A 24,367-nucleotide genomic window follows, 5' to 3' on the forward strand; every position below is an offset into this window, starting at 1 on the left:
TCCTCGACGTCCAGCTGGAAGAAGAAGACTTGCTGCTGCATTTGCTTCGACCGATCCGAAGGCTGCCGAAATCGTCGAAGACTGACCCGAGAGAGGACCTGGTAAGGCGCCCTCTTCCCGTGCTCCGAGGGACCATCGAGCACCACTCCATCTTCGTCGAAGCGCCCTGGAAGACAGACCCTCGAAAGGCTGCCGACCCGAGACGGGACCGCCGAGGAGATCGAAGTGAAGCACCCGGACATCGCCGCCGTCGAAGTCCATTTGCGTCAACCAGGGTTTCGCAGGTTTGTGTAACCGCTGGAGGCCCGTCGAAGTTGTGTTGCCCAGCCGTGGGAACCACTTGACGCTGTGCCGCCGACGACCGGAGCTGTCCGCTCCTTGCCTAAGAACATTTGAATCGAAGGACTTCCTCGACCGCACAGTCGACCGCTTTATCCTGCCGGAGAAAGTCGAGGACGACCAACGCGCCGAGGAGAAACCTGCCGGTGGGTTTCCCGCCACCCGAAGACCACAAAGACTCGAACGACTCGACGCCCTTGCTGGGCCCCCATCTCCACAATCTTTGCGGTCCAGAACAATTGTCGTCGAGGTGCAGGACGCCAACGCTCCGTCGTCGACGAGCACCGCTTGGATCAAAGCTGCCGCCTCATCGACGCCGTTCTACCCTGTTTGTTGTCGGACGTTCGACGCCCCGTGTCTTCCGCTTGAAAGGGAAGGCATTCAAGAAGGGCCGTCGATTCCCCGACGCCGAACGCCGAGTTCCTCGACGGTCGTTCGACGCCCCGTGTCTCCCGCTTGAAAGGGAAGGCATTCAAAAAGGGCCGTCGATTCCCCGCCGCCGAACGCCGAGTTCCTCAACGCTTCTCGACGCCTCTCGACGATCCATGACTCCCGCTTGAAAGGGGGTCGCTCAAGAAGGATCTGTCGACGCCTCTTCGAAGAACTCGACTCCACCAGGTACATTGGGGGGGTAAAAACATTATAGGAGGGAATAAGACTTGCAGAACAATATATGGACTGGGCTTGTGCTATATCTTTATTTTACAGGTTGCCCAGGTGGGGGGATCTCCACACAGAACTGTGTCTAGTGGTAGGGGCCAGTATTCTGCCTATTGCTCAACCATCTTATTTTCTCTCCTCTCTCTATTGCTGGTTTCACTCTATTGATCTGTGTGACATTGTTACAGTATTGTTGATGCACTTTAATGAGATCTAATACAAAGGGTGGTACCACTTTAGAATTGTATATATTTGCCATTGTTGATTTTCCTAAGTACAAAGTGAGTTATTATGATAAGTGTACATAACCTTATATATTGATTATATAAAGACTGTGTTCTAACCAATACAGTGTGTGGAGATTCCTTTGTGGGGGCTTGGGGGACTACACTGTACTTAAGAACCAGCCTGCATCACCTCCTGAGAAGCTAGGCCTTGATTACTCGACCATAGCTACCGAATAGAGAATCTAGGCTGGGGTCCTCTGTGCCTCCCCTCTACCATATAGAGAGCAGAAGTACAGACCACCCCCCACCAGTCCTCTCTTTTTACACCCCTTAAGCCAAAGATGAACATAATAAGATTGCCAGGATAGCGGCATATTTGTACCTATATATGGGAGCCATGCAGGACAAATGTGCTGAAGGCCAAGAATAGGCAACAGATGGCGTTAGAGAAGGCCCAATCTGATCTGGACTCTTCTGAGCAGAGGCTGCTCAGGAGCCAGGAGTCAGCAAAGGACAGCAGACAGTACATCACTAAAATAAAGGAGGATATGGATGTGCTGCAACAGGAAAAGGCTGACCAGGATACCAGATTTCTGGACTTGCAGAAGGAGTACCAAGAAAGTTTGGACTCCATACTGCAGAGCCAGAAAAATCTGGAGCAACAATTAGATTTCAATAGGGCATGTGCTGAGCAGGTAGTCACCCTGCTAAGCCACCTAGATAGGGAAAAAGAGGAAAGCAATAAATTGATTTTGAAGGACCTGGATACCCAGGCAGAGTTTGATCAGGAGCGCTAGAAAGCTGGTGCCTTCCAAAGGCAAAGGGACGACCTGGCAGCACAGATGCAGGCTCTTAGTCAGGAAAGGGATACCTTAGGCCAGGAAGTCTGCCACTTAAAAAGGAAAATGGAAGAAAATCACCTGGCCCTCCAGGGACTGGGTGACCTCCAAAAAGAACACCAGAACTTGTTAGAGCACACCAGGAGGGTGGAGGATGCTCTGGCAAGAAAGGAGCAGCCCAATAGGGACACAGCTCAGGAGGTAACCCTCCTGCAGCAAAGACTGGCCCAGTACTCCAGGACCAATCAGGAGGCACAGAGAGAGAATGAGGCTCTCTGCCAGCACAATGATAGGCTCCAGCAACAGGTAGCGATGCAAGAGAGACTGATAGAGTCTAGTAAGGCCTTAACTGTGGAACTGAAAGCGCAGGCTTTTGCATTGCAACAGGGAACAGGGGTGGATAGAGATGAGGTTCGCTGGGAAAGAGAAACTGCTGAGCATAACCTCAGGAGTCCTAGTACCAGAGGCCTTCATCTCTCCCAGTCCCTGGACTCTGCCAACCTCATGACCCCTCGCGCACATGAGCCCAGGGCCACGGGGATGGCAGACTACTATCCAGCTAGAAGTATGAGGCTCATAGGCCAGTACCTCCCAGGAATGGATGGGCGGGCATCCGGGTATGGGCACCCAAGCACAGTGCAATTTAGTGGGGAACCCCAGGAGAGTAGGCCCATTAAGGGCATCCTGAAAACAAAACTCTGCCCAGTCAGGTCATTGGGGGGGTACCCATCAAATCCTGGCAGCAAGGAGGGATCTGAAGACTCCTCTGAGCATTACAGGACACAGGAGACCAGGTCCCCACATTCTGCCAGCCATTCCCAGGCTCGCAGAATCCGGGAAAACCTGGAAGATCAGACGGGCACCTCTGGGAGCAGCGCTTCTGAGTCGGAGGATGAATGGACCAGGGTTACCCGAACCAAAAAGGCCAATAAGGCAAAAAGGGCTTTGCTTAAAGACCCATTGAAACAAATAAAGGCAATAAGGAGTGTCATCACGCCTTATCATAAGAACGCCAAGTATTCTGTTTGGGAACACTTGGAGCTCTATGAACAAATGATGGAGACTTTCCATTTGAAGGACAGCAGTAGCTGCATCCAGTATGTCAAATGGACCTTCTCACCAGAATACTCCAGTTTCTTTGCAGGGCTGGAGGACCAAAACCATTCAAGATGGTCCGCATATAGGACGGCCATCTTGAAACATTTTTCTGTGCACATAAATCCTCAAGAGGCTCACAAGGCAGCCTACAATTTGCAATGTGGGGAGGATCAGGCCCCACAAGAGTTTGTGCAAGAATTAAAGCATGCTTTTGCGCAGACCACCAGAAGGGTGCGCACGGATAGCAGAGAATTTATCAATACGTTTTTCCATGCCTTACCCAAATACATAATGACCTAGCTCGTGAGAGATTTTCATGAGAAAAGATCTTTAGACTGGGTCATTGAACAGGCTACCCGGATCTATGAGGTGCAGAAGCCCATCGAAAATAAAAATAATGCGCAGAAAAACCCCAAAACCAACAGCACCCCTGCTGCTGCCAAGGTGGCGGAGGTAAAGGTTGCCCCCGTTTTAGATTTGGAGATGGGGGGCCTAAAAACCTGCCTGCACCAAATAATTCACAGCCCAGAAGGCCCTCGGGCCAGTCACAGACAGGGAGACAAGGAGGTAGTCCCACAAATGGGGTCCCCAGTTCCCCTGACTACGTAAGTCCCCGCTACAAGGGAAACCGACCCATCCTAGGTTATGTATGGACTCCTCCAGCCCAAGGGGGGATCCAGCCAAGCACCTGACCCAGGGAACTTCCCTCCTAACGCCCCCCCCGGGGGGCAGAAATTCACCAAATCCTGGGCAGAACTTTTTCCCCAGGTATCCACCCAATTTCCAGCCCCAAAATCATCCATCCTTCTTTCCCCAATTCCCTGAGCCCAGACAATCCAGGAGAGGGGAGGCCAAGGGTGGAGGGGTACCCAAATCTTCCCAATACAGGGTATTACCAGAGAAGGGATAGCTACCCTTCCTGGGATCAGCCCAGGGGAGAAAATAGAGCCCCGTATCAGCCTGAGCGGGTTTCCCAGTTAGAGCGCCAGGTCCAAAATATGGCACGGGATCTGGGTCACATACTGAGGGCTCAACAGAACCCTCAGATGAGCATGCCACCGCAGAATACCCCAAACTCTGGACCTGGTGCTCCAGAACAATGACGGGGGGCAGCACCCCGATAACCCACTGGTTCCCAGGGAGGAGGCACAAGGGGAAGGGGGGTGTAAAGCCTTGGAGGAAGCTTCCTTCCCAACTTGGAAAGAGCCCCTGGAAAACCAGGAACCGGAAACAAAATCTCCTGCCCCTGAAAGTCTGCCTCCAAAGGAGCAGAGGGGGGGTAGGAGAAACAAAGTACCCAAACAGGCCCAGTTTGTGGAGGAGGTACAGATCTTCCAATTTGAGGGAGAGGGATCCTCAGAGAATCCTGGGAAAAGGATCTTCTCCTTTAGAGATGGGGGAACTCCTCCCAAAGAAAAATGGGTCCCAAGGGATGCCAATTCAAACTGGGGAGATGTGGAGACTGAGCTACCGCCGCCCACCATCTCACCCCAGAACCAACAGCAAGAAAATCCCCTGGTTCAAACCCATCCTGGTGACTGCCTCCATAAAGGGGGGGGTGGCCCAGAACTGGAACCAGGGGAACCCACAATGGCTCTGATCTCCAGTTGCCAACTTTTTCTTTCAGATTTCCGAGACTCTCCACAGAATTCTGCCCAAATCTCTTCTCTCGCCATGTCCAAAACCAGAAAATTGGCCCACCAGTTGTCCAAAAATGTGCATTATCTGTGCCCCCTTGAGGAGAAGGAGGGAAGATGCTATGCCCCGGTACAATTTCAGGGGCAGGGTACAATTTTGGCACTGGTGGATACTGGATCCCAAGCTACCCTTCTGTCCAAAAGGGCCTTTGATGAACTAAATGCAGGAAGGGGGAGAATTACCGTATTCCTCTCACCTCTCTTCCAGGACAACTGCAGAACTTTGACGGGAAGGAAATTCCTGTCGAGGGGACTGTCGAGGGGACTGCAGATTTGGACATCAAAATTGGGCGACATAAGGTGAAACACCCGGTCATAGTAGTGACTCCAGAGGGCACCCCTTGTTTACTAGGGAATGACCTCCTGAGAAGTTTGTCACCCCTAATAGATTGCGTAAACAAGGTCCTCTGGACCCAGACTAGCCGACCAATAAAATTAAAACAGAGTGTCAACCATGTTAGTTTAAACGGCACCTGCCACATGGTTGAACAAAAATCTGACCAAGTAGAATTTCACTTCCAGAACAACCAAATTCCAGACGTGACAGTAATAGCAGTAGGACAACAGACAATGGGGGGTCCCCTCTATTTCTGAAAATCAACCTTCCTTCCAGTTTAAGGTGGTATTCCACACTGGAAGGAAACACCCTGAAATTCTTTACTAATCCACAATCAGGCACTCACACTCCTATAGTCCAGAAAGATGTGAAATCAGCTCAGAGCCTGGCTGATATTCAGCAAATTGGAGATCAGTTGTTCATCCCTGTTCAGTTAAATGATGGGAAGGACTCTGTTCCCGCTCGAGTGTGTGTGAACAACGGTAAGAGCTTCATCAGCGAAGCCATGTTTCGCCAACTCCCAAAAGATCCAGCCATTCCCACATTCAAACTGATAGACAAATGGGAAATGGATCTGGAAACACCCAATTCCAAACATCTCCTACCAAGCAGGTGTATGCTCAAAATCTCCATTGGCAACAAGAGCATAGTCCATAATTGCTGAGTCGTGCGAGACGTCACTGCCGCCTTTTACTTAGGCAGTGACGGTGGTCGGTCAAAAGGGCGAAAAAAAATCCTGAATAACAAAAATCTCGAAAAAAAAGGCAGAAAAAAAAAATATCGAATTTTTTTTTTTTGTATATATGTATTTTTTGGGTCAGGTAAGTAAAAAAAAGGGTTAAAATAAAAAAGAAATAGAAAAAAAGGTGGGTTGGGGGGAACCCCCCATTTAAAAAAAAAAACATTAAAAAAAATTCGATATTTTTTTTTTCGGCCTTTTTTTTTCGTGATATTTTTTTTCGAGATTTCTAATTTCGGTTTTATGACCATAAACCGGCAGTGACATTCTCAATCGCTTTGCCATTAGTTTGGACCTAATAAACTTCAAAGCTTGGTCCCGATTAGCGGATAATCCCATGGGCTTTGATGATTCAGAAAAAAGCATTTAGGTCAGCTCAATTGCTACCTTATGCAGTTGAAATTCAGATTAAAGAGGAAGTCACCATCCCAGAAAGGACCCGACAATTCTCCCTGGAAGTGAAAGTTAAAAGAGGACAAAAATTGAAAAACCCTGATGCTTACATACATCTAAATGCTTCTCTCCAACAGCAAGGGTTAGGGGTAAACCCAACACCATTAGTCAAACTAGAACATGACACCATTCCAATAGAGGTGGATAACAGCGACTTAAAGAGTATCACTCTAGCCGCAGGCACCATTATTGGAATGGCGGTTGATGACCGACATTTATCCATTGATCTATGAAATGAACTGTTAGGACCAATCCCCAAGTACTGTTTCGACAGTGACAGTGATGACAACACAACACCAGACAGGATTTTCACCCGGCATGGGGGGAACTTCCTGGTGTACACTTCTTGCCCTTATGGTAAGGAAGATTTGACTTCTGACTTCAGGAGGGATGAGGTGATTTTCCAGGTCCATGAGGGCTGCCTTTCCCACCTGAAGCCTCCAGTCCAAATCAGCACTCTGACCAGGGATTTCTCCACCCAGCTGGAGGAGGCTGCTGAGATAGCAAAACCAGAAGTCTTTCCAGGCTTCAGGCAGATGGTGGAAGAAAGAGTCAACCTATCTTATGCTTGTGTGACTCTGGAACAGAAGCAAAAGTTGAAACAAATTTTCATGGATTTCCAAAATCTCTTTGCGGTAGACTCATACGACTGTGGTCGCACCGACATCCACACAACAACAATTCCCACGGACCCTGGAATGACTCCAGTGTTTGTAAAGCAATATCGTTTGCCTCTCGCATCCATGGAGTCCCTTACTGAAATAATTAAGAACCTTGAGTCCCGGGGAATAATCCGTCCAGTCCACAGCACTTTCAATAATCCGGTGTTCGGAATATTGAAGCCAAACGGCCAGTGGAGACTCTGCGCTGACCTTAGGGAGCTCAACAAACGGGTCCATACTTCCCGATGGCCTCTGCCCTACATTGACCAAGGGCTGGCCCAGATTCAAGGGTCACAAGTATTCACTGCAATAGACCTGACCAATGGATACTGGACCGTGCCTGTCAGTAGGGAGGACCAATACAAACTGGCTTTTACCTTTGGGGGCCAGCAGTACACCTGTACCCGGACTCCCTTCGGATACCTCAACTCCGGCAATGAATTCAACATTTTCTTACATAAGGCCATGCCCGACCTGGGTGCGAGGGGTAACCTGGCTTATGTAGATGATGTCCTCATCAAAAGTTCATCTGTGGAGGAACACATAGCGGAGATCCGTTATGTCCTGACGCAGTTGAGGGCCGCCGGAGCAAAACTTTCCTTTCAGAAAGCACAGTGGTGTAGAACCCGTGTTAATTTCTTGGGGCATGAGATTACTCCTCAGGGTCTCTGTCCCCAAGAAAAGAAAGTGGAAGCACTGCAGAAATTGAAGGATCCCACAACTCTGTGGGAACTAAGGAGCCTCCTTGGACTGACTAATTACAGCAGGATGTTCATTGAGGGCTACGCAGAGATCACCAGACCCCTGATTCATCTCTTGAAGGGGGGTCAGGTGGGAATGGGGTCCAGAACAATCCGAGGAAGTAAGACAACTCAAAAGAAGCCTCTCACAAGCGCCTTGCCTAGCTTACCCTTTCAGAAACAAGGAGTTCTTCCTGGATACAGGGTTTTCTAATACGTGTTTGACGGCAGTATTATACCAAAAGCATGACAAAGTCAATAAAGTAATCTCCTATGCGAGCAAAACTTTATCCTCTGTGGAGGAAAAATTCAATGATTGTGAGAAGGCACTCCTGGCAACGGTGTGGGCATTGAAGAATTACCGCCCATTTATCCAGGGGGAACACATCATAGTGGAGACTCCACACCAGCCTCTGCAATATCTCCAAAGTGACAGAATCCGGGCCGGAAATGTGAGTAATTCCCAAATTACCTCCTGGATTGTGTCAATGCAAGGCTTTCCTGTAGAGGTCAGATATGGCCAAAACAAGAAGAGTCCCCTCGTGCAAGGTCTGGCTGATTTGCATGATTGTGCCAGAGAAACTGTCTCGAGGACGAAAGTCTAAAAATCAAGGACAACATGGAGGCATACCTCAATTCCCCACACAAAGTCTTTGAAGAGGACAAGTGTGAGGGAATGCCCACTGTCTATGTGGATGGATGCGCTTACCATGTTGACAACAACAGGGAGAAAGAACTGGTGGCCGGCGTAGGGAATGCATGGGTGAATGAGTCCCCAGAACCCTCCACTGGATACAAAATTGGTCCCCAAAGTAGTCAGGTGGCAGAATTGATGGCTGTGCATCAGGCCATCCTCACTGCTGTCCAACATCAACTCCACAAACTGGTCATAATCACAGATTCGGATTATGTACGGAACGGGTTCGTGGAGCACCTGGTAAATTGGAAAACCAGAGCCATATTATGTGCTAATAACAAACCCCTGAAACATGGGAAGCTAATCCAAAATATTGATGACCTAGTCACATCGAAAGGGATGACCATCTACTGGAAAAAGATCAAGGGTCATTCCAAAGTAGAGGGACCAGACAAAACTGGAAATGACTTAGCTGATCAGCTGGCCAAAACCGGGGCCATCCAAGGGGATCTAATCAAAATAGAGTCCCTGTTAGGGGAAATCCAGGTCACTGCTATCACTAGGTCCCAGACAAATGCTCACAATGATCTTTCAACTGCACAATAGAGTAAGGAGACCCCTGATGCTGATTTGATTACGGCTCAAAAGGGGGATCCAATAATTGGTAAGTTTTACCAACACATTGAGGACCCTGAGAACTTTCCCCTGACGGATACCGATTACATTGGGAAAGAGGACCTAAGAGTGTTGATGAAATGTCCAAAGAGGTTCCGAATTCAAGACGGTTTGTTGGTAAGGAAATCCCAAGCTGGCCATGATCAGTGGGTGGTCCCTACCTCATTTCGAAGCCTGATGTTAAGTCACGCCCATGATGCGGCCACCGCCGGTCATAGGGGGTTTCATACAACACTGGAAATCTTAAGAGAGGTTGCATACTGGCCACACATGGGGCAGGACCTTGACCAATACTTGAAGGGGTGTCTTATGTGTGCACTATTTCAGCCATCATCCCTCACGCACCGTGCGCCTCTCCAAAAGAGGGGGATGACACTGCCATGGTCAGATTTGCAAATCGACTTTGTAGGCCCTGTAATTCGCTCGTCTAGAGGAAACAAGTACATGTTGACCGTTACATGCTTGTTTACCAAGTGGGTGGAATGTCTCCCGGCCCCAAACTGCAAGGCAGAAACAGCAGCTGCCCTGATGATTAACCACATCTTTTCCCGTTTTGGTCTACCTCAAAGGATTGAGTCAGACAGAGGTAGCCACTTCACCAGTGAAGTAATGACAAAGATGTGGGAGATACTGGGGGTCAAAAGGAAGTTACATATTGCTTACCGGCCAGCTTCCTCTGGGGCAGTAGAACGCTACAACCGGACAATTGTGAGCATATTAAAAAAGTTTGTGGCAGATACTGGGCCAAGTTGGGATATCCAATTACCTCTGGTCCTAATGGCAATCAGATCTACGCCTTCATCTGCAACTAAAATGTCACCATTTGAGTTGATGACTGGACGCAAGATGGTGCTTCCCCAGCATCTGCTCTACAGGACCCAAGAGCAGACACTGATAAATGCCTCCACAACTCATGAGTATGTGGAGAATTTAAGGAAACACCTTCAGCATGCTTTTGCCTATGCTCAGCGGAATCTAGAAAGATCAGCTGATAGCATGAAAACCCACTATGACCTGAAGATCACCAGGAAGGAATATACTGTGGGGGACTGGGTCTATCTATACAATTTCCAAAGGAACCAGGCCAAACAGCGAAAATGTTTGCCTACATGGAAGGGACCCTTTGAAATTATAGACAAGATCTCCCCTGTTGCCTACAAGATCCGCATCCCCAAAGGCGGTTTGGCGGAAGGGGAAGACAAATGGATACATATAAATCAGCTAAAGTGTTGCCATCCCAGGCACACGCTGCCGCAACTGGAGGAGTCCTCTGCAATACCAGAAGGGACCGCTCCAGATTAATTCAGTTCCAACTCTAAATTATCCCACATATAGTCTCTAAAATATTATGACGCTTGTAAGCCACTGTCTCTGAATTATATCTTGTTTTTCAAAATTGTAATGCTATGTCTATTAAAGTATAAAATGTATATGCCACCCCACTATATCAATGGTGGGGAAGAAATGTCTACGAATAGGTATTGCTGCTTTCCTTTGACGTCCTAGGAGAAAGAAAACCTGGAGACTGGCCAAGGAGGACGATTCGGAGACCAGGGGCAAAGATCCGAGGGGCCCGGGGTACCGCCCAATATTCCCATCAGGACCGGCGAGGAGAACCGATCGATCCAACCGGATGGAGGAAAAGATGCTGAACTGTGCCATTTGCGGAATTGGAGGAAGATGATGCGGACATATCAGTGCGTGGGTCACAACATTCTTCGCATCCGACTCCCCCTCGACTCAAATTCAAAGTGCAGTCAGGTGGGGGCGCTTTGTCAGGTGTATTGACCCACGTTTGAGTCATTAAGCTGCAACATTTGGTGCTGTGGGCTTAGAAAATCCAAGATGGCCAAAAAGCCCACATGTGCGTCAGAATCCAGGAGAACCGCGCAGTTTGTGTGCACACCAAAATGGTTGCCTAACCTTCCACCCACCAGTGCGAGCGTGATCGGCCAGGGGTGCCATGAGTGGAATGTGTGCCAAAGGAAAAACAGCAGTGCCTGTTAGCTTAAAAAGCCCTTTGAAATCACCTTGGTTTCTCTGAATGCAAGCTAAAAATGCCTATATCAAACATTGCAGGATATTCAAAAATCTCACTGAACACCAGCAGACATTTGGCAGAATGAAGTTTTGTGTGCATACAAAATCTGGAAAGAAAAAGAGCCCAAAACAATGTTCATAACAAAACTGGCTGAGCTGTTGACGTCAGCAGCATAAGTTAAACTGAAATGAAAACCACTAAAATCGAAATGTTTAAATTAAATGAGGGACCTACTTTTGAGTGTCACATAGTTTGTAACTGTTGAAATGTCATAGTTTTGAACTTAGAATCAGCACTCTAGCTGCATGTGTAAAAATTGTCAGTTTGATTTGAATGTAGAAAACTGGGAACAAAAAGTGACATTTAGCTGAAACCTGGCTTAATGAAACTGGATTCTGCCTGACAACTACCCCCGACAGGAGTTGAAACTGGATCAACAGCTGTGTTCCCAGGCCTGGCTGCATTCTGCTTCCCCCACAAAAAGGTGGGGACACCTCTCTGATTGAATTACCTCGGAACTGCAGGAACTGAACAATGGACTCAGGCAAATGTTATATTGGGGGGGCCATAAAGTGGCTTCCTCTTGGGAGAAGTGGGAGGAGAAGTGCCTGTGAGAGCCAGCTGAGCTTGGGGGAAGTGGATAAACCAGTTCTTCCACCATGTGATGTGGGAAGCCACACCCCTTTTTGACCAGGGCATAAGTTAAAAAGTTAGATAACTCATAGTGCTGACTGGTCAAAATCATATAAGTAATATCATTATTCTTGTGATTTTTCTGTGCATGTTTTAAGAGGCGTTAGGACCCTGTGGTGTATTCTGGGGGTTTGCTAGCAGAAAATAGGGTCTTACTCCAAATGTCTGCACGTTAAAAATCAGACACTTCATCAATTAATGTCGATACCCCTTGCGCACATGTGTGTAATTTTTGGTAAATGTCCAATATTGGTAAACCAGTCAAAAAGCGCAAAATGTTGTCATTTTTGAATGCAAGCCCCCAGGAAGATCAGAGGCGGACAAGCATGGACCATAAGGAATATATAATGTGTACATGTAATTTCAACAAATGTGTATCTGAAAATATGTATTTGAATCAAATATAGATTTGTGGGCAAATTGACCAGGGGAGGCTCCTCTGACCCATAAACAGACCTCATCATGATGACAATCCAGTTCCTTCCCCCAATCATGGGAGAGGGGAGAATTGGGCCAATGACAAGTAGAGAGGGGCCGGCTCAGTTATGCCACGCACACACCCATTTTTAAAACACATAAAAAGAGACTGCTGGGACAGGTAGAGACATTCATTTTCCATTTCTGCGGAGCATTTTGACGGCCGACATCCCATCCAGACAGAGACCAGAACCAGACTACAGAACTTTGAACCTAGAAGGCCCACTGCAAGCAAAGGTATTCTCAGCATGCCTCAAAATCATTTGCAAACTATTCCACAGCGAGCTGTCTGAATTCTTTTGCCAAGAACTTTTGCCAGTACCCAGAAAGCAGTGCTACATCCAGAATCCACTTGTCCGGACCGGAAAGCAGAGCAGTATCCAGAACCAGAGGCCGCTGTATCCAGAGAGGCTAGACCAGCAGAGCAGAGCTGACCCAGACGCTGTGAGCAGAACCGCCGAAGTCCATTCCAGTTGATCAGATCCGTGACGAGGCCCATTAATTTCAAATTTATATTGTGAGTACCTAGCAGAACTGTGCAGAACCAATCTCTTAGTTAAAATAATCTAATCCAAACTATTTTAACCCAAGTAGAACTGCCTCCTAGAAATCGTGTCATCTGTCATTTTTAAAGCTGCACAACTGTCACCTGTCAATTCTGCAGCTGCAAGCTGTCACCTGTCATTTTGAATTTTACTTTAAATCCGAAAAACTACCTTTATTAAATCGTCCGTATCTCTTGAACCGTTTGGGCTAGGAACGAAATTTAACTTTCATTTTAAAGCTGTGATTCTAGGCTTTCCAAAGAACCGACTTCCTACTCCCTACTCGCACTCGCGTAATTTAGCGCGATTTGCGATTTGGCTCAATTTCTCCACTTGTCAAAATAGCAGCTCCATTCTTTCCTTTGTTAAAATCCGTTTTCAACCTGGTAATAACTCACAGAGCATTGCTAAAGTGAGCCTGAACTAATACCAACAAGCATCTCTCACTCACCCTGAATCTCTAGAGGGAATTAAAATCAGTTAGCACATTTTCCCATCCATTGCCATCACATTTAAAAGCATTTTGGGCCTGTGTTTCAAACTTCTACCTGTTTCCTCTAAGCTTGCTGGGGGGGAACTGAATTTCGTATTGTATGTGATTGCATTCCTGAGAACTGTGTGCTCCTCTTTCCATCTCCTTCCATTTATTACATTGCATGGGGGGGGGGGGGGTGAATTGCCAGAGAAAAAGTGATTATCTTATCTTTTGCTAAAATCATATCAAGTATTCCTGTACTGCGGTTTATTCCTCATTGCTTTTCCCTTGAAACCATAAAAGCATTTTTGCTACCTTATCCATCCTATACTAGCTCCTCATTGATTGTAAAGAACTGTGCTACTGTAGGATTACCTATTGCTGATTACTGCTCATATTCACAAGTGTACTATCCATTATCAATTTATTTATAGAAGTGTGATATATATATATTGTTTAATTTTCCAAATAAACCTTTTAATTTGCAAAACATCCTACTTCTTGGCTCAGTGGGGTCAGGGGGATTCTAAGAGGGGGGTGTTATACAAGGGTTGTCATCCAGAGTACTGAACTAGACATAAAAATACATCAATAAGGGTTTTCCTCAGCATCCCAGACTAGGCATTGATTTAGCTGTAGTGTTGATTGAATATCGCTTACATTGCACTCTCAGATGGAGCAGGGTACAGGGGTTCTCTATAATTCCTCCTGGACTCTCTTACCTACATTTTCATGGCCTTCCACCCTTTAATTGTTTTATGATATGATATGATATGACATTTATAACACGCCTATGCACAAGTGTATCAAGGCGTGTTTCATTTTTCTTACTCAGGCCCCATTCAAGTCTCGCTTCTTGTTGTGTATTTTCCCCCGGTCTCAGCCACTGATTTTGCAGACATTCTTCATTTCCTTCTATCCTTTTTTCTTCCTTCTTCATCACATTTTTTCCTTTTGGGTGACTTTAATCTCCCTTCTCAAAATCCTTCTTGCACTCAGTTCATCTCACTTACTGATGCCTATTATTTGGAACTGATGACCTAATATTTCCCTCACTTCCTTCAGCCGAGCCTGTCCCTTCTCTGCCTCTGATCACTTTTTGCTGTCTTTTTCACTCTCTCCCCCTACACTTTCTACTACTCCTTCTCCTTTGCCTACTTTTACTCCTAATCTTCGTTCCTTTAACTCTATCTTTTCTCTCTTCTCTACACTCTTACATCTATTCCTACTTTCTCTTCCTTGTCTCCTGATGTGCTGCTAGTATCCTACATTCTAAATTGCTGTCTGTACTTGATTCTGTCACTCCTCATTGTTCTTTTACTCCCACTTGCAAAACTCCTCAGCCTTGGCTTATTTCTGATCTTATCTCCCTCCGCTGCTGTCTGCATAAAGTTGAGCAACACTGGAAAAAATGTTGATCTCCATCTGATCTTGCTGAACTTTCACATTTACACTCTTTTATTTTAGTATGACTTACTTGCAGCAAATAAATCATACTTTTTGATCTTACGGTTTCTCTTTCTCACCACCCTTGTCATCTTTTTCAACTCCTCCACACCATCCTATCTCATACATCTCCCAACCTGTCCCTTCTTTCATCCCTTTCTCTCTGACTTTGTCAGTTACTTCACATCTAAAATTGTCAATTTGTGTTCTGCTTTTGCTTCTTCTCCCACTCCTCCTCCTCCTCCTCCTTCTTCTAGTTGACATCATACTCTTTATCCTCATTCTCTCCTCTTAATGATTCTGATACTTCTGCCCTTCTTACCCATGCTCATCCAATTGCCTCTCCTTCTGATCCTTTTTCCTTTTCTCTTATTCCGCATGTCTATCCCCATCTTCTTCCTTATCTCACTTGGTAATGCTTCTCTTTCTAACTCATGTTTCCCTGCTACCTTTAATCATGCTCTTATTCTCCCAATTCTCTTATCTCTTTCAGCGGTCCTATTTCGTGACGTTGGGCTGGACACACCTCTTCCTCACTTCCTCTTCTCTATGGTGTCCCTCAAGGTTCTGTACTTGGTCCTCACTTTTTCTTGCTCTACACTGCCCCACTTTCTGCTCTTATTTCTTCATTCAATCTTTTCTTTCATCTGTATGCAGATGATACACAAATGTTTTCTCTCTTTTTCTTCTTTTGACTCTATTCTGCACTCCACTGTATCAACTTGCATGTCTGCCATTCTGCTGTCCAAAACTGGATGTCTTCTCATTTTCTACACCTCATTCCTTTGTTTTTTTTATTTTATTGTGCATTTGTAAGGCACTTATACATAAAGAAATTGTGTTTCAAAGCACCCACAAGGCAAAGGGGAGGGAACATGGGAACAAAGTCAAAGAATAAACAGATGATCAGGAAAAAGGGCGATTCATCTAGGCCTTGTGAGTATTCAGAACGTGCAAGTGCAGACTAAGACTGAGGTTTTGTTTTTTCCGGCTTCAGCCATTCCTCCTACTCTTCTTTCCTCCTTCCTCTATGCTCTTTTCCTCTTCTGCATTCAATTATATAGGAGTTAAGGGTTATCTTTGATCCCTCGCTCTCCTTTAAACTCCATATGTCTTCTATTGCTCGCTCCTGTCACTATGCCCTTTTTAACATCCATCATGCTCGCCCCTATGTCTCATTTCATGCTACTAAACCTCTTCTGTTCTACTAGGTCTTTTCTCATATTGACTACTGCTCTTCTCTTCTTGGCCTCCCTGCCTCACATCTTCTTCCTATATGATCTGTTTATAATTCTATATTTCATCTTCTCTTCTATTTACCTTTTTGCTCCTCTATCACATCTTCTTTACTATTTCACTGCTCCCCTTTGAATCACGTTTTCTGTTTTCTCACAATTGTTTTTAAATATACTCACGTCTTTGCTACTGCTTATCTTTCTACGCTAGTCTCATTCTATTCTCCATCTCTGACTCTCTGATCACAGAATCTGCGTCTTCTCACTGTCCCCAAGCCCCATGCGCTTCTTCCCGTTTCCTATCTTTTGCACTCTTAGCCCCTAAACATTGGAATTCTCTCCCTCTATCAATCTGGTCTTCTTCCTCTCTTCATATTTCTCCGTCTAGCCTGAAAACTCATCTCCTCTCCCTTCTTTCTACTTAGTGACTATTTGTTCCTCTCCCCCTCCTTCTGTATTTGGTTGTTTTTGTTGCATTTTCATGTTATGCCGCTTTCTGATATTATGTAATAGCGCCTTTGGCAAGAAATCCATCAGTTTTGGTAAGCTAAGTAACCATAACTCATGCCACCACTGTGCACTGCTAAAAAGAACATCCAGGACATCAAAGATGACATCAGAAATATCATTGATGACATCACTGGTGACATCACATATCTAGGCCACTTGTTTCCATTCGCAAACATATCTAGGCCAGATGGTTTTGTTTACGGACAGTCAGAATATGAACATTTTAAAGCTGCTTTAAATTTAGATGTTAAGCTTGTCCTATGTTCTTAAACTACTTTCCTTAGGGTTTGGGTTTAGCTCATGGTTCACATACACGGGACAAGGAGCAGGCCTTAAACACACAAATCATTTGTATACATGAAGCTAAAGTTTAAGGTTATTAACATTTTGTAGTACTGTTGTTTCATTCTTCTTTACTTTAAATTCCTTCTATGTGCCTCTAATTTGTATGCATTTATTTTTAATTTATTGGTCACTTATTAGGCGATAATACAATTAGGTCTCCATATGTATTGTTTGTACTAACAGAAGTTTAGAGTAAGTCTTGAATTGTTTACCATTACTTAGAACTCTGATAAGGTAGCATTAATTATTTTACTATCTAAAATGACCAGATTAAAATATTGCATTGTATGGTGCATATTGGAGCCATTGCCGATGTGTATGTATGATTGTATTTTTGTATTAACAACAAAACTCCAATATAATGTTTTGATTTCATGAGTAAATTCTTTAATACATTAAGTAGCTCATGATAGGTCTCCCGATCATTTTGTTACCAACATTATCAATACAAACCCTTGTAGGGACTTTTCATCAAAATTAATTTCATATGTGATGTCATCAGTAATGTCATCAATGGCATTTGTCATGCCATCTTTGATGTCCTGGGTGTTAGTCTTAGCAGTGCACGATGGTGGCGCGAGTTATGATTGATTAGCTTACCATAACTGGCGAACTTCTGGTGTTTTTCAGTTTTACTTGTAACCATAACATCCCTTTAACAAAGATTTTACACTGAATTTCATAGGCATAGGTTTTTATTAGTATAACTTATCCATAACGTCCCTTTAACAATGTTTTTTTAGTATATTTCATATGTTTTTACTAGTGCACCCTTAATTTGCTGCTGGTTCCTTATAGTATAATTACCCCCAATGTAGCAGCTCTAGAGTCGACGGACAGTGCGGTAGTCTGCAGACATCAGGTAGCCTTCACAAAGCCCAGAGGCAAAGGGGAGAACAAAAAATGTTCTATCCTTCAACAAATACATAAAACAACATTACGTACATTAACTACACCCAAATCTACCTTATTATACAGTCATCATGTGAAAATGTACAAATGTTTTTTCATGTAGCACACAACCTAATGAAATGTACCGAGCACAAACCATAACTGTACACCTCATATTATCACCTCAGTACAACTCTGCATGCAGGCCCACATACACCAGGCGCTCATTGAAGAACAAGCTCTTACTAAATAGTAAGTACACTGCATTTATTTCTGTATTATTACTATTTATTATATAAACATCTTTCATAAGCAAAAAAGCACTATTTTATTATTTTTACAGAAATGGTGAACACGCTTGTGTGGTTGGAAAAAAAAGAAGAAATGAGTGATGATAACATCTCTAATGGTATACATACCACACTGAAATAAAAATGTATTTTGTTTTATAGTACATAGTTTTCACATACAATCAAAACCCCAATTTAATTATGCAGAATCTCAACAGTCAGAAAGAGAAGCCCTATCCCCAACTTTACTTATTGAAATAATGAAGTTGTCTGCACAATTGGATACAATCAGTGATGACTTTAAAGAACTTTTAAATGATGTCAACAATCATGTGATTAAAAATGTTTATTATCATTGTTCTTCTTGCACATGTCCCCCTTCTCCCGAGCAATTATCCCCAGCAAATTCCTAAAATTCGAATGAAAGATGTTTTGATGAAACCTCATTCCCTTCCTCCCTGTGTCTGTGGACATGCGACTGTCCGGGGTGTCTGCACTCAAAATGGAGGTGCCCCCGGACACACTCTTAAATAGTCTGCAGACATCGTGCCTGTTCTATGGAAATTTACATGCATGCGACCTGTTTCATCTGCCTGATTGGTGTTCGTGGATGGCTGTCATAGCAGCGGACATCCCCAGACGTCATCATGTGACTGCGCCCATTTAAAACTGGATTTCCCCCCAATCTAGAGTGTTTCAAGTTGAAAGTTTATCCTTCCAGAGCTCCTGGACCCATTCTTGGTTTATCTGGCAACTCTACAACTTTTCAAGGCCTATTTGCGACTCGTTAGCCCGCAGACAGCACAAATGTCTGTGGGCAGTTCTTCTGAAGGGACTCCCCATTACCTTTCCTCATTCTCAACCTGGCTATCCAGAAGAGAGCACCAAGACACATCTGCTGTGGAGATTACCTGCAATCCTGCATAAAAGGCATCTGCTATGGCCATTCCTCCTCCCCAGTCACCACCACCAACACCATCTGGAGGGCCTGGACAGAGGAACAGGCACGGGTTTACAGATGAGGATCAAAAGGAAGATGAAGACGAGGTAGAGGAAGTGCCTGTCTCCAAAACCCAGAGTGAGTCATAGGTGTGGCAGTTTTACAGCACCATTGGGGGTGTATCAAAGGCTGGTGAGATGCACTGAGTGCAAGGTTATACTCAGTCTCACAAAACCTTGGCTGTACTATGGAACCACCCCCATGCAGTGCCAAACCAGATCCAACCTCCCGGGGTGTTCTGAAAAAGGATGCTCCTTTTTCAGGGAGAAGTAGGCTATCTTCCTCAACCGCTCCTGCTACCACACAGGGTACTCCTTTGGGGCGAAGGATCCCACTGGCTGCCTCGCAGGTCATACAAAACACTGTTGACCCTTACGTTTTGAGGGTCACAATTTTATGTTTGTACTGCAATGCACAAATCTGTAGGAGGTAGCAATTTTGTAGTGCTTTTGAGGCTGCGGTCAAGAAGCATGAGAAATACTGTGCCCCACATTAAATTTAAGGCCCACCCAACATCTTACCCTGTCCACGTACCCCTCTATATCTGTGGTTGGTGCCACTTCCTTCCCTTCCCAACCTTACCTTGCCTCACCTGAAAACATATTTTAAAAAGTAAAACAAAAATACATTAAAAAAAAAACAGTTTCTTTAGGGGGCACCGTTCACAGCTAAAAGATATCATTTGAAAAAAAAAATCACAGCCCCCTTTGCAGCCTGCATAGTCCACAGACTGTTATGCTCACCTGGTCTCTGCGGAGGCGTTGGGGCACGGTTGCAGCCCTCCTGGGGGTGAGGTCGCTCAGGTCCGACTTTGCCCTCTGCACTTATTTGGTGACTGGTGGTAATAGGTGATGCTGCTCGGGACTACTCCTGCATAGAGAATAGGGGGCGTGAGTATGCCAGCATGTGCGCCTGATCCCCTTCCAGACCCCTTCTCCCAAACCGTGGCACCCGTGGGATGCTCTGTCCCTGGAAAGCTCACCTGTTGATTAGTTTTCGCGAGCACTCCGTCCTACTGCTTCTGGCAGGGGCGCTTGTATGATCTGGACCGAGTTCCTTCACTGGTCCCTTGCATGTGGTAGTCCAGTCCTGCTGCGTCTAAGCCACTATACTTCAGGTAAGTGTTCCTGTTTGCCTTTGTCTTGTCTCATCTGTTTTTGTTGTATTGTACAGTTCCTTGTCTTGTATTGCTGTCCGTTCCACTTTTGATGTATGCTCTTTTGCTTTCTTCCCTTGCAGGTGATGTTGCCGGCCCATCAGAGGCTGCGGGTCTGAGGCGACAGCCAGAGGGAATGAGGAACGAAGCTGCAGCGGTACAGTAGCTGGTAAATTGTTAACTAGGGGGCGCGCTGGGTTCAAATACAGCACGGCCCTAGGACGGATGTTCTAACCTTGTCTTTCTTCTTCTTCACAGGGTCCGCGTTCGTGGATGTGGAGTGCGGTGCTGCGGCGCCGGGATCAAGATCACTGGATGTCAGGAGATGAGTCTGCAGATGAAGCGATGAAGCACTGGTTTCCTGGAGGTGAGTATGCAGGAGAAAGCCTGGTTCCCAAAGGTAAGTAAACTGGTCCAAGCAGCGGTGAGCATCACGTTGCACGGAAGTGCACAGTAACGTGAAGCACCGGCCTTAAGGATGGAGCAACTTATATAGCTGAGCTTCTGAAGCCACGCCCACCAGGTTCAGCCTGCCCGACACAACGTGCCATACCCGATGAGTCAGCACATGAAGACCAGGCCTAGGGAGCCACACCCGATGAGTCAGCACATGAGGATGTTCTCTGGAATAAAGGCTTTCGGCTCCTGAAAGGTTCTTGTAAAATAAAAGCACTCCTGCACTGAAATAAAGTAAAAGCACTACTGCACTGAAATAAAGTGTTCCTGCTCTCATCTCTATATGAGCCTGGCGCAAAGACACCAGGACTGAGTCCTGGATTGAGTCCAGCCAGGGCCCCTGTGTTTATAGGTCCCAAAGGGACATAAATGAGTCAAGTGACCATGACACAGACAGTTAGCTGTTCCACGGAAAGCTGGAATGTTCCAGGCATGGCGTGGGGGAATTAAAATAATTTAAATCGTTTTTCGAACAAAAATGGTGGCTCTTAAAAGAACCTTTCTTGTGTTTTTGACTTTTAAATATTTTATTTCAATTTTTCAGTTTTATTTATTGCAATTTTTAACGAATACTTGAATCCATATTTTATATGTTTACAGAAACTGCTTCAATGCATATTGAACCTTTTCCAGAAAAATCTGATTGCCCACGTCAGTTAGATTCACTCCATCTCTTCAAAACATTTTTATAATATTGAATGTAATGTTTACATTATGAATAGATGTTATACCAACATCTCGCACGTACAGCTTTATTCACATTGTGGCCTGCTTTTTCCATTTGTGGGCAAAATAAACTCGAACGCCAAATAAATTCATTGCAAACTGTTATGACATTCTGGTAATGTAGCCCAAGCTATTACCTCCAAAGTGAACAGAAATGATGTCCGGATATTTCAAGTGAACCATATTCTCACAAAAAGAGAGAAAATTCGCCCACTTCATTTCTGGCATTACACTTGAATTGAAGAATCAAAGATTTTCAGACAATCTACAGTTCTGAGAATAGAGCTCAGCCAATGGATCCAAGAGTCTCCCAAAATCCATATACTCTGCCTCCTCAAAGACATAGCCATAGCCATCTTCAGTGTTCTCACCAAACAAAACTCCTGCTACCCTCTCTTCCTGTACACCACACCCAGGAAACCTGATGGGATGATACCCCGATGTCCATGGATATCCATGACTGTCCTCCATCTCTGCAGTCCTCTTTCCATGACAGACACCCTTAAAAGACCTGGATGGGGTGCGGACACCGTAGCAGTAGGCAGCCCTTCTACCCTATCCACTTTCATGTTTGTAGCACTCCCTCATTGGCTGCTTTCAAACAGTCACACATCCGTCCACCAATCACATCCAGAAACTTTACACCTAACTATGTCATCTCAGTTCAACACTTCAGATGTACACTTGAACTCTCAGAGTACATATCTCCTGTTAATCACAGCCACCTGCATTAAAACCTACTGTGAAACTCTCAAAGATTTCTATTTCCAAATTCAGCAACATCTACATCTAACAATACATAATATAGGTATGCATATATTTTTTTAAGTATTTTCTGCAAATCTTTTACAAATGTATATTTGACGGTGTATGAGCGTGTGAGTATTTTCTCCACACTAGATCCATGAATTTCTTACAACACGGCAACATGATATTGGACATGATCAAACTCTGTCTGACCAACAATTGTTTACTGTTTAATAAGGAATTTTATGTACAGCTTCAAGGGACAGCCATGGGCACTACTTTTGCTCCATTTTATGCGAACCTCATGATGGACTGGTGGGAGAAGTTCGAAGTATGGCAACCAGATAATAATAGCTAGACAGCCAAAATCATACTTTGGCTGTGCTACAATGATGACTTATTTATTATCTGGGATGGGACAAACACTGAATGGTTGAACTTTGTACAGACAGTAAATAACTAGGTAATCTAAAATTCACTGAGAGCCACAGCAAGACTGCTATCCTTTATTTAGATATTCTTGTTAATTTGGCTCAGGGTGAACTGGTTACCGAACTCTACAGAAAACCTACTAGTTCCAACATACGCCTACATGCAAGGAGTAACCATCCGACTGCCCTAAAGTGGAGCATACCCTATGGGGAGTTTATCTGTATAAGGAGAAATTGTTCCAAAATGGAAACTTTTGATGTAGAATGTGCACGCATGCCTTGGAGATTTAAACAACGTGGTTACCAGAAGAAAATACTTGAAAGAGCGTATCATAAAACACGGGACAAAGATCGCTCCTCACTGCTAGTATCCAATGTAGTGTCACCAACTTATTCAGTAAGCAGTGAGACACGCCTCATTCTGACCTATGGAAAAGGATCATAGTATAACCAGCAGATAATGCGAAAACATTGGCATGTTCTTCAGTTAGATGAACATTTAGGTAGAATACTGGGTGACAGAATGAATATTACATTTCGGCAATCTGTCTCGCTCAAGACAATCTAGTGTACAGCTTTATGAGTCCGATAGTAATGCCACAAGGCCAAAGCTGGCTTAAGAAGCAAACATCTGTTTTTCACAAATGTATGAAATGTAAAGCATGCCAGTATGCCACAAACACTTAGAATTATTCACATCCTGGTCAAAAACATTACAATAGGGTCACACATTACATGCAATACTGAGTTTGTGGTATATGTCCTTATTTGTCCATGTGACAAATGGTATGTTGGTAGCACTATAGGCAAATTAAAGCTTAGAGTTATCCAACATATCCGTGCCATTAAGAACGCTGACCCTACCTATCCTATGGCACTACATTTTCAATCAACACATGGAGGGAAACTTGATGGCTTTACTTATTTTGGCATACATACGGTTCCTACACAACCTAGAGGTGTAAACCGGGAACTTTTGCTTAGACAATTGGAAACTAAATGTATCTTGGACTTGGAAACTAAAAGACCTAGAGGACACAACTAAGATGAGGAACTATGTACCTTTTTGGGTAACTAAGACAAGCGGTTTGATACTGTTTTATTCTTTTGGAAGCTCTTCTTTAAAATTGGAAGTTCTGTACTCTATTGCTCCGTTTTCTTCTTCCTCCTCTTTTCCTTTGCTTGATACTATTGTGGTAACAGAGCTATTGCTATTGAAGTACTCTTTCCTACTTTTTCTAAAGAACCTATGTGTTCAGTTTTGCTTCACATCTTGATAGTTCTTCAAGACATTGTCCCTTCTTATTATTACTTTAAAGTATGGTTTCATTGCTTTTCTTATATGTTAATAGGGTACCACTCGATTAAAATACAAGGACGGTTCCAAGATTGGGACTAGATGAAATAGCCTTTTGGTACCCTTTACATATTAGGTTTTATAATATCTACATATTTTTTTACTTTATTTTATTTTTCTTCACTTGTTCCATCAGGGGGGTTCAATTATGAACGATGTTAGACATTTACAGTATGGCTCTATTTCTATGGTTATACAATATGAATTGTGGTCAGTTATTTTTTTAGTGGTTTTTCCAAAAAAGATATGGTACTTAATTGCGGCTTTAGACATTGTTATATATGACTGCATGTATTTAATGCCACAGTTATGCACTAAGCACTTTAAATGCACAGAATTTACACACACTTTGCACTTTATTACATAAGCATTTTGCACAAGATTAAGGCACTATGCACTTTATTTTAAACATGGATGTATATGTTAGATTTTGCATATTTCAG

Source organism: Ambystoma mexicanum, chromosome 7p (genome assembly GCF_040938575.1).
Source record: "Ambystoma mexicanum isolate Mex_15411 chromosome 7p, UKY_AmexF1_1, whole genome shotgun sequence".
Lineage (NCBI taxonomy): Eukaryota > Metazoa > Chordata > Amphibia > Caudata > Ambystomatidae > Ambystoma > Ambystoma mexicanum.